The sequence below is a fragment of the Asparagus officinalis genome, chromosome 4 (genome assembly GCF_001876935.1).
Source record: "Asparagus officinalis chromosome 4, Aspof.V1, whole genome shotgun sequence".
Taxonomy (NCBI): Eukaryota; Viridiplantae; Streptophyta; class Magnoliopsida; order Asparagales; family Asparagaceae; genus Asparagus; species Asparagus officinalis.
In genome coordinates this window covers 114,360,722-114,371,461 of record NC_033797.1, presented here as the reverse complement: position 1 = coordinate 114,371,461, position 10,740 = coordinate 114,360,722, and the positions used below count along the sequence as shown (strand labels likewise).

The 10,740-nt window shown below is 40.7% G+C and overlaps 1 long non-coding RNA gene across 1 annotated transcript; it reads right to left on the bottom strand.

Annotated features, from left to right (window-relative positions):
- LOC109836099 lies at nucleotides 365–1,314 on the bottom strand. Its single transcript, XR_002245829.1, has 3 exons — nucleotides 1,269–1,314; nucleotides 552–668; nucleotides 365–464 (listed from the first exon to the last, which is right to left on the bottom strand). It is a non-coding gene; the product is annotated as an uncharacterized LOC109836099 (long non-coding RNA).

Genomic DNA, 10,740 nt, shown 5'->3' with positions numbered 1-10,740 from the left:
TTACATTCAAATAATACATTCACGAAAATAGTAGAGAGATACATAAATTATTTACAAACTTTTACATAAATTATTTACAAGAGGTTCTGTATGCTCCATCGCACAACATTACGCACAATTCCTCCTCTTTGGAAAAATCGAGCAACAGCAAAAGCTATATCCTCTGCGGGCCTGTGAGGATCTGGTGAATCCGCAAAAAGGCATGAGCATATGTATGAGCCATGTAGCAGCAACAAGGCATGACTTCGCCATCCCCATTGACAACACTTTTAAGCGTCTCGAATCTCAACAGAACATTAACCAAGATAAATTTACATATGTTTGCCTAAAATAATAAAGAAATAAAAATGGCACCTAAAGAAAGGGAAGCCTAGCTGCAGCCTCAAAGAGAATAGAACTAGATCCAAATATGGATGATTGCATATATTATGCAACTCCATCACTGTGTTGTGCACAGAACGACCCTAATATTGAATATTGTAGAAAATCAGTGTAATACAATGGCAGCAAGCACACAAAGATAGCATGTGAAACAAACTACAGAAAATTACCTTTGTATTTCTAATTGACCCAAGATTCTCTTCCACCCTCTTCATTAGAAGTTTCTGATATGTAGAGGCTTCACATCTCACAAGCCTTTCAATTTTTTCAGGCAATTCATTTTCAACCTATCAAATAGATGAGAATCAAATGGCAGAGTTTCAGTTCAGTGTAACTGGGAAACACTGATATCTATGTATTTTTCAGTTAAGAAAATCCATATTGCAAAGCAGCTAGTTATTAACTCATTCTACGTATACCCATCAACTCATACGTACGTGTAGATAAACATTGAAAGTTGAAAAGGCAAATGGCAACATATGGAACTATCAAGAAAAATATATAAAACTATTTTAACTGTCTGTTCTCCTACACAAGTACGTAAATTAAAGTTTTAGTACATACATAAGCCAATGCGCTAGACCATACCATGATCTGTTGATGAAAACAAGCCAACTATGACCGCGTAAACAAATGATAACCATTATTATCCCTCAAACTCCCCATTCCTCTCTAACCTTAAACCCTTCTTCCTCATACTCCCAAGTCCTCTGCCATTGCCATAATCACAACTCCTCCTCAAGCTCACAGTACTGTTAGGCATTCGAAAATAGTTTATTTCTTGTGTTTAAATTGATTCATTATTGTTAGGCATTTGAAAGAAATTTGATAAATAAATAAGAAATTGCAGGAAAATAAGGAAGACCTGAGGTATTTTAGGCATTTACCGTCATCTCCAAACTGCCACCTGTGGTATAGGCATTCTAATCTTCCATCAATCAGTTTTCTGAATGAATATTTTTGTTTGAAGAAGGCAGAATATGTACATGATTGGTGGCTTAATAATTGAGTAAAGCATCAAGAATGTGTCGCTGTTACTTGTGAGTCATGTTGTGTATTAGGGAGGCAAGAGGAATTTGTTGTGCGCAGCGGAAATTTCGGCAGCACCTCCGGTGCGCAAGGTGCACAACAAGAGATTAGATCACAACGGAATTCTCGTTTCTCAAAGGAAACAAGAACCAAAAGTCAGATATCAAATCAAAGTGAGATATCAGCTTTTCCTCTCGTCAGCTCTAGGACTGCGCATCGAGGGAACCTACAAGCTATTACAAATCATGGCAAGAACACAAATTTTATGTGGTTCGGCAAATTGCCTACGTCCACGGGGCAAGGAGGGGGGAGATCTACTATTAGAGGGAGAGATACAACTAGGGTTTACAATCTCTCAAATCTAAACCCTCACACAAACTCTTAGACCCATCACACAATTATCTCTTTCAAAACAAAAGACAGCAGCCAAAAACAAAGAAAAGCCTCTGCGATTTTTCTCTCATTCAGTTGAAAAATCACCTTCGGTTTTTTACCTCTGCACGCCGTCCTTTAACCTTCGTACGCAGCCGCAAAATTTTTTTTTTCTTTTTCTGCGCGCAAATCCACCGCCTCTGACCTCGCTCACAGCCCTAAACAAAAAACTAGGCTTATATATTGAAAATTCGGGTGGGCCTTGGGTTATTCGTTCAAAACGAATTCTCACGCGGAAATAATCAAAACCGCACGCGAAAAGAATCAAAACCGCGTTGCTCTGCTCCTCACGCACTTTTCCAACTCGTGGACCCCACTCCACAATTCTCCACCTCGGCGAAGTTTTCCCAAAACTGAGCCGACACCAACCAAAACAAATATCTCACTTGTTGCATCCAGTACGCCACGGTAACGGACTCATGACAACGGACTCCATCCACACAAATCGAGACCCAAATGGGAGTACGAACACTCACCCAAACGTCGGTATCTACTCACCAAATCGATCTCACCCCCATCAAAATCCAAACCCGGCTGCATCATAAAGACTGCCTACATATCCTCTTGCCTAAGGAATCAAGCCGAACGTAGTTCACCCAATGGCCTCCAAAGGTCCTCAATCAAATAGAAAAGTCTGCAACTCTTCTTCAATATCACCAAACGATTTGCAACTGATAGCACTCCCAATAGCCCCAAATTGAGACAAATCAAACACCTTCATCTGAGGTGAACCAATGGTCGTATCCAAATCAAGTCCATCAGCTGCACGCGAATCCAACTCATCATCTGCATCCAAATCAACACGATTCCTAATCCGTGTCACATCAGCTGGAATCCCAAATGATGCAGTATGATCTGGAGTCTTCACCCAACGTGGAGTAGCATCACTCTCCACCTGCTGCGATGTCCTAATGATCTGATCACCACTCTCCACCTGCCGAGAGTTAAACGTGACATACCTTGCTCAGAACAAAGTCAGAAGCCAATACCTGATAATTAAACACGCCTCTGAATCCTAAATGTGCTATCGGATCAAATTTCACATCCACGATGTGACCAAATGCTGGGTAGCCAAACATCCAACGCAACCCAAAATCTAAAGCAGCTCCACTAGATCCCATATCTCTACATGCAACAGTCGACAACCTATACATGAGACGGCCCAAACATGTCGTAGCCTGCACACCAATGCCAATGCTCGACATCAAACGCCGATCCTCCTCCAGAAAGGAACAGCTGCCCCAATCTGCTATCTCGCCTTGTCGCCTCAAAGTTTCCACACCAATGAAGTGTTTCCTATTGCCGTAAGCTCGGTACAAATGCAAGAAAAAACCCCTACCATAATCAGAACGTCGGGTTACCTTTCTTCCAACACACTTCCTCCATCTGTTGCGGGCTTCTAGGACTTCACACCAACGGGACTTGGTTGTAACCCACCAATGCCTAGAGCAATCCCTAACTACGGAAACCACATACCTATTACCTCCCAATGATGCTCCCTTGGAAGGCCCCCGAATGCTTGAATGAACAGCCCTCAGAAGACCCCTCGAATGAAGGATAGAAGTGCCAAACTCCATCTCGGTCTTCTTGCTCATACCAATGAGTTTACAAGACTTCAAACTGCAGGTCAAAGCACTCCTCAATAACCTATGCACGGTATTACCAATCAAATAACCCAGCATCAAACAACGCCACAATCTAGCCGAATCTGATGAAGTCGTCATCTCGCTATCAATCGCCGTGCTTCCAAGTAAATAATACAAATTGCTCCTTCTGACGCCCTTCATCACAATCATGGACCCCGATGTGACCTTCAAACGTGCATCCACCAAGGTCACTTTATAGCCAGATGCCACCAAAGCTCCTAGTGAAATGATGTTCTTCGACAACTGCGGAACGAACCTCACTTCATCCAACTCTTGAATCACTCTGTCATACATCCGAATATGAACGGTACCAATACCACCAATAGAGCATGCATGTCCATTACCCATGAGCACAACATCCTCTCTTTCCAACTTCTGAAAGCTGGAGAACCAATCCCTCCTAGGGCAAACGTGGTATGAAGCATCCGAATCCAACATCCACTCTGTAGAGTTGGCAACACAAACTGACGGTAGTGCAGACAACGAATAGCCCAAAGAATCCGAATCTGAATTTGTTGTCACTAGTCTTGATAACATTCACCTCTAAAGCTTGTACAACTTTCCCCTTATTCTTCTCGGCTCGATCTAACTTTGGGTATTCGGCTTTCCAATGTCCATCCTCTTTACAAAAGGAACACTGATTCCTACGAATCCCACAATGTGCACCTCTAGACTGCGACCTCCTGCTTTGGTTTGAACCACGGCCATGAACTACTAATGCATCTCCCGATACCTTCTCGGAGGACTCATCCACACTCTTCCTCAATTCATAATTTACTAACGCTGAGGTCACCTCCTTGTAAAGTTCTTCCATTAATCATAGTTAAGACAAAAGTACCATAATCATCCTCGGGCAACGAACACAAAAGTAGCATCGTCTTGTCTTCATCCTCAACTATGATATCCACATTGGCCATGTCTGAAAGTAGCTTTTGTGAAGTTGTTAACATGCTATAATGGAAACTCCCCTCTTCATCTTGAACTGGTAAAACCTCTTCTTCAAGTGAAGTCGATTCTCAATGCTCTTAGTAAGATACTTTTCATTGAGTGTTTCCCACATCTTCTTCGCCGACGTCTCGTTCATCACGTCATAAATAAGATCCGGCGTCAAGCATGACCGAATAACTCCACACGCCCTACTATTCATCTTCTTCCAAACCTTATCTTCCATATCGGTAGGTTTCTCTTGTAACTCAAGAGTCTCCTCCAAATTCTGAGCGTCCAAGGCGTCCATCACCTGACACCTCCACAATCCGAAATTAATCTTGTCGTCGAACTTCGGAACATCAATCTTCATGTTATTGATGCTCAAACCGAACTTCGGAACATCAATCTTCATGTTATTGATGCTCAAACTATGTATCGTCTTCGTAAGAGACGATCTCGATGTGCTTGTTTCACCCATGTTGTCGATTTAATCTTCAAATAGGAATCCTTTAGCGAATCCTTCAAACAAGCTCCCAAGTCCAACCCGGAGCTCTGATACCACTTGTTGTGCGCAGCGGAAATTTCGGCAGCACCTCCGGTGCGCAAGGTGCACAACAAGAGATTAGATCACAACGGAATTCTCATTTCTCAAAGGAAACAAGAACCAAAAGCCAGATATCTCATCAAAGTGAGATATCAGCTCTTCCTCTCGTCAACTCTAGGACTGCGCGTCGAGGGAACCTACAAGCTATTACAAATCATAGAAAGAACACAAATTTTACGTGGTTCGGCAAATTGCCTACGTCCACGGGGCAAGGAGGGGGAGATCTACTATTAGAGGGAGAGATACAACTAGGGTTTACAATCTCTCATATCTAAACCCTCACACAAACTCTCAGACCCCTCACACAATTATCTCTTTCAAAACAAAAGACAGCCGTCAAAAACAAAGAAAAGCCTCTGCGATTTTTCTCTCCTTCAGTTGAAAAATCACCTTCGGTTTTTACCTCTGCACACCATCCTTTCACCTTCGTACGCAGCCGCAAAATTTTTTTTTTCTTTTTCTGCGCGCAAATCCACCGCCTCTGACCTCGCTCACAGCCCTAAACAAAAAACTAGGCTTATATATTGAAAATTCGGGTTGGCCTTGGGTTATTCGTTCAAAACGAATTCTCACGCGGAAATAATCAAAACCGCACGCGGAAAGAATCAAAACCGCGTTGCTCTGCTCCTCACGCGCTTTTCCAACTCGTGGACCCCACTCCACAGAATTATGAGGGCAGGCAAAAGTTTGACACGGCCCACATGCATGTATATATGTTTTGAGCACACAAAAACACATGTTCTCCAGCCCTAAGGGTGTGTTTAGCAAAAGCCCCTGATTACACTTTGTTACCACTATTCTTTCATACTTATGCAACAATGTTTATTATTCATTTACTCTTGAGATTATTTGCCCACGCCTCAATCTAATGCAAATTCTCAATAAATTACCATAGGCACATTCCTATTTTAGTGAATAAAAGAGGCTTGATTCTTCATATGCATCACGCAACAAACTTCTCACGAATCGAATGGCATTTTTCATGAATTTGACTTGATTAATAAATTACACAATGCACACGTTGTGGGCATATTCTTGGAAGAGAGAAGATCCTATAGACGACAATGAATGCCTCAATAACCATAATTGGCGATCATGGGAAAATACTCCTTTGAAACAATGCAAACTGTGATTATACTTGAGACAGTAAATGGCATATCTAAGTCAAAACTTGCATACCTTATATATTTTCTTCTTACTTCGATCAGTGTGGTTCTTCTAATTAACAAACACAAACCCAAGACTTCCTAGTTATTTTTCCCCAATCCACCCTCAAACACTCCTTGTCCAGTCATGTTCCCACCGTCTCGTGTTCCTCCCGCCAGCACTACTAGTCTTAGTCTATAAAAAAATGTTTTACTCACATCGTCGTATAATTGCAATGGCGAGATTCACAAACAACTAAACTTTTGATTTTTTTTAATGACCTCCGATATTGGTCTCCCCAAAAGTTTCCACCATAATGATTCGTGTCAAGATTCACATTCAACAAAACCACACTTAACGATCACTAAAAGCTAATAAAAACGAAACATGCACATAACAAAGAACGAATCTTTTGGCTTACCCCGGAACTCCCAGCTGCACAAGCCTTGACCTTCTCCGGAACAAACCCCGATAAGCAACTCGTCAGCTCCGGAGTGCTGCTCATCACCCACAGCTACACCTTCTGAGCGGAAACACTCCGATCCATCCCCAAAACCTCACACCCCCAGATCCTCTCATCGTCTTCAACCTCTCTACCGACCACCAACACCGACATCACCAAATGCTTGAAATCGGGAACAGCCCCAGCAGCTTCATTCCTATTCCCAACCCTCCAAGACCTCTCCATCACCCAGCAAATCACAAATAGCGCCATCAAATCCGAAACCCTAAGCGCCCCCCGGCCTTGTCAGACTCCGAATCAAACTCCAGTTCGCAAGGGATCTGAGCTCGATCGCATAGTTCGTGGTATAGTTTGAAGATTAGGTTGAGGGATGAGGAGGCAGGCATCCGGCAGCAGCGGGTTCCTCGGCAGCGAGTCGTCGTGCGACAGTGAGTTGGAACGGTGGAGAGGGGGCAAGCGGAGGAAGCGGGCGAAGAAGTCGGCGAGGTCGAGGCCGCTGAGAGAGATCTGGTGGTCGCCGACAAAGAAGACGGGGTTCCCGGCCAGAGAGGGGAGGGAGGGAATGTAGCAGCAGTGGAAGACGAGGATGAGGAGGGGGGCCCGCCTGAGGGAGGAGCGGGCGAGAGTTCACACAGTTCATGTCGACTCAGTCTCAGGAGGCTCAGGAGGCATATTGAAGACGATTTATGGCAGATCAGGTAATATATATATTTTACTTTTTAAATTAAATAAAAGGAGGGCGACTGCTGTTGGCCTTCTTGTTTTGATGATGATTTACAAACAATTTACATCTAATATTGTTTGTCTAGTGTTTGTGTTTTATATTTATTCTAGGCAAATAATATGTTGGAGGTTGGATGAATTACGCCACAACGATCATATCCAATGGAGGTTGGCGGAATTGTGGAGTGAAGCTTATACAATTCAAGTTCAAGATCCAAGTTCAGCTTCATCCGCATAGTGTACCAAGTCAAGCTTATTAAAGATCAAGATCGGCTTGGGTAATCTAGTTTAGGTTTTATATTATGTGTGTTAGATACTCTAAGCTCAGTATCATATACACACACATTTTATTGATTTTCTTGTATATATATGTAGTCATATATATATATATATATATATATAACACAATTTTGGTTTTTATGTTTATAAATATGAAATTACATATTTCATATTTATTATTGTGATTTGGTTTAACTACTTAGATATGAAACAAATATATTTTCATATACATACTCATATGTTTCATTTTCTATTGTATTTGTAAAAATATTATATTCTTAGTTTTTGGACTTAACAATAATCATATACATATTTTATTAAGTCTACATAATCATTATGCAAAGTTTCAAAACATGGTTTGGCCAAAATGTCAAAATTAACATGTTTACATTTTCATGTTTTAACCTATTTTGTAAAATGATGATATTTTTTATTTGGGAAGTCCTTTTTGGAAACCAGTCATTGTAGCATATTTATTATCATGTCTACAATCATTCCCCAAAGTTTTACATTTTTTAGAATTTATTTGATATTTTTAAACAGCGTTTTAAAATCAGATAAACAATTGGTATCAGAGCTTGGTGCTCTTTGATTTAAGGTCTAAAGCAGAGACTTTCATGGTCGACCACCGTGGTCGACCGTGAGCTCGAGATTTCCCACGGTCGACCACCACGGTCGACCGCCGAAGTCTCTGGAGCATTTTCCTGTTGTTTTTGTTGCTCGCGGTCGACCGCAGCGGTCGATCGCCGTTTATCCCAACGGCTCTTTTGGTACAGAATAAGATTTCTGATTCTTGGGCTGTTTGGTCTTTTCCCTTGGGGTTTTTGCTGTTGCTTCCTCTTCCTATATAAACCCCCAAACCCCCTTCTATCTCAGCAACCAAATGGGATGTTTTAAACAAGTTTATAAAAGTTTTAACAGGGGTTTAAGTTTGGTTTAAAGCTGTTTTGGTTGGTTCACAAGTGGAGGAGATTATCTACATTGTTTGAGCTTCCTTTTAATCCATCTCTCCATCTTGTTTTTCAGAGAAGAATTCCTAAACTATTTTCTCTAGCAATATTATTATTAATTTTCATAATCTTTTTATTGCTAGTTTGCTATTTGAGTTTAGTTTTGATTTATATCTCATTGTTACACACACCCGCATTAAGCTTATTGTATCTTCATATATAGTATATTTGGGTTGGTGATAGTTATAACAATTGAGTGTGAGCTTTCATTATGTTCTCATCTATAGTAGAGAACAAACATTTATTGTATTGAGCCTAATTGTGAGGATACACTTTGTAATACACTTGTACACCGAGAGGAGTGTGTGGTGAGAGTCGGGGATCATCCTAAGAGGAGTGGTGTCGGTTGACGAACCTAAGGAGAGGTTGTAACCGAGCACTTGAGGAAGACACGGCTAGGTCCAACACTTGTGAGGGTGTAGAGTGGGTTTGCAAGAGTGTGAGTTGTAGAGTTTTCGGTTAGCTAGAAAACCGAGTGTGTAGAAGTTCCGGCTTCCAAATCGGATTGTGATAGTGGATTTCTCCCTGGGAGTGGGGAGCGGAGACGTAGGACGGAAGGTCCGAACTCCGTGATCATTTGAGTGTGTTTGAGTTTGTCATTGGCGCATTTGCTTTTGCATTTATCTTATATCGCCAATTGTGCATTGCTCATTTTATTTCATCAACTATCTTGTTTATGTTTATTTCACCATTGTGTTAGTTTATATATCATTGCATATATTTGAAGGAAATCGTGCTATGTCTACATGCATAATACACAGCGGAAGACATGTATGTACAAAAATAAAAAGCATGTAGAGAGCATGAAATATTCATATGGATCGTCTAATTAAATCTAACATGATCCTTATTATTAAGAGAGCATACAAGAGTTAGAAGTCATACTTTCGTTAGCGTGATGGAAGATCGAATAACCCCTAGCTCTTGCTCCTTGTAGTAGAAAATCTCCTTGTAGTGGATCTCCAAGTCTTCAAGTGAGCTTGATAAAATGGGAGTCTTCTTAAGACACAAGGCAAGAATATCCACCCCGGGGTTCTTAAATCCTACTACTTCCTGCTTTCTCTGGGCTCATAAGATTGCTAAAGATTAGTAAGAGGAGAGCTCTCTTTTATTCTCTTATGGAAAAAACACTTAGCCAATTTTTCATTACCTTTCCATAAGAAAAAAGAGCTCATATTTATAGAGTAAATGTGTTCATTATATGAATGACTCATCCTATGAGTCATGCAATGAATCATCAAAAATTAATGATTAATCAAGTGAGTCATGCAATGAATCATCTTATGAATCATTACATTTCAAAACCATATGCTAATAAACCATGTGCTCAAACCATACACTAAGTGACTTCATCTCATGACTCATTATACATGGTATGTGTATTTCATAAATGAGAATACCAAATCATTATCACTAATAATTATTTCATAAATACGTATATAGTATTATTCCAATCTTACTAATTAGTCACTATATGACCAAATAAATCAAGAGTTGACCAAAGTCAACTGTTGACCAAAAAGTCAACTAGTTGACTAAAAGTTAACTTTATGGGAAAAATACTGGAATTCATTTCCTAAGCACATAGCATTCCGATTTTAGCGATATAACGATAACCGTTTAGTGTATCCGGAAGATAATCATATATGCGCTATCAATCATACGCATCACTCCATAAATTGTGTTTCATAGGATTCAAGTACGCGCTTGGTGTGACTCTAGGGCCAATTAAAAAACCTGCGTAGGGATGCATCATATGCATAGGACACAGAGGTGCTAGCCTACCACATGAAGAGCCACCCGGGTATAAGTTGTGATAAAGGTCTGCAAGATGCTTATCCAATTTTATCAGGACCACTCAATGATAATACCGTCAGTCGGGTCTTTCGTCAAACCATGTCAAACTATTGGAGCCTAAGGTATGGCAAACTGTCAAACCGCTAATAGCTTGATTAGTGTTTATGATATTAAAATCATAACCTATAAGATCAAACTGACACTCGAGTTTATCTTCACCTTGCCAGGATTTCCAGGCTATAGTTATATCAAAACAATCTTAATGACATCACCCCTATACTGGGAGAGACGAATCCCTTCTTG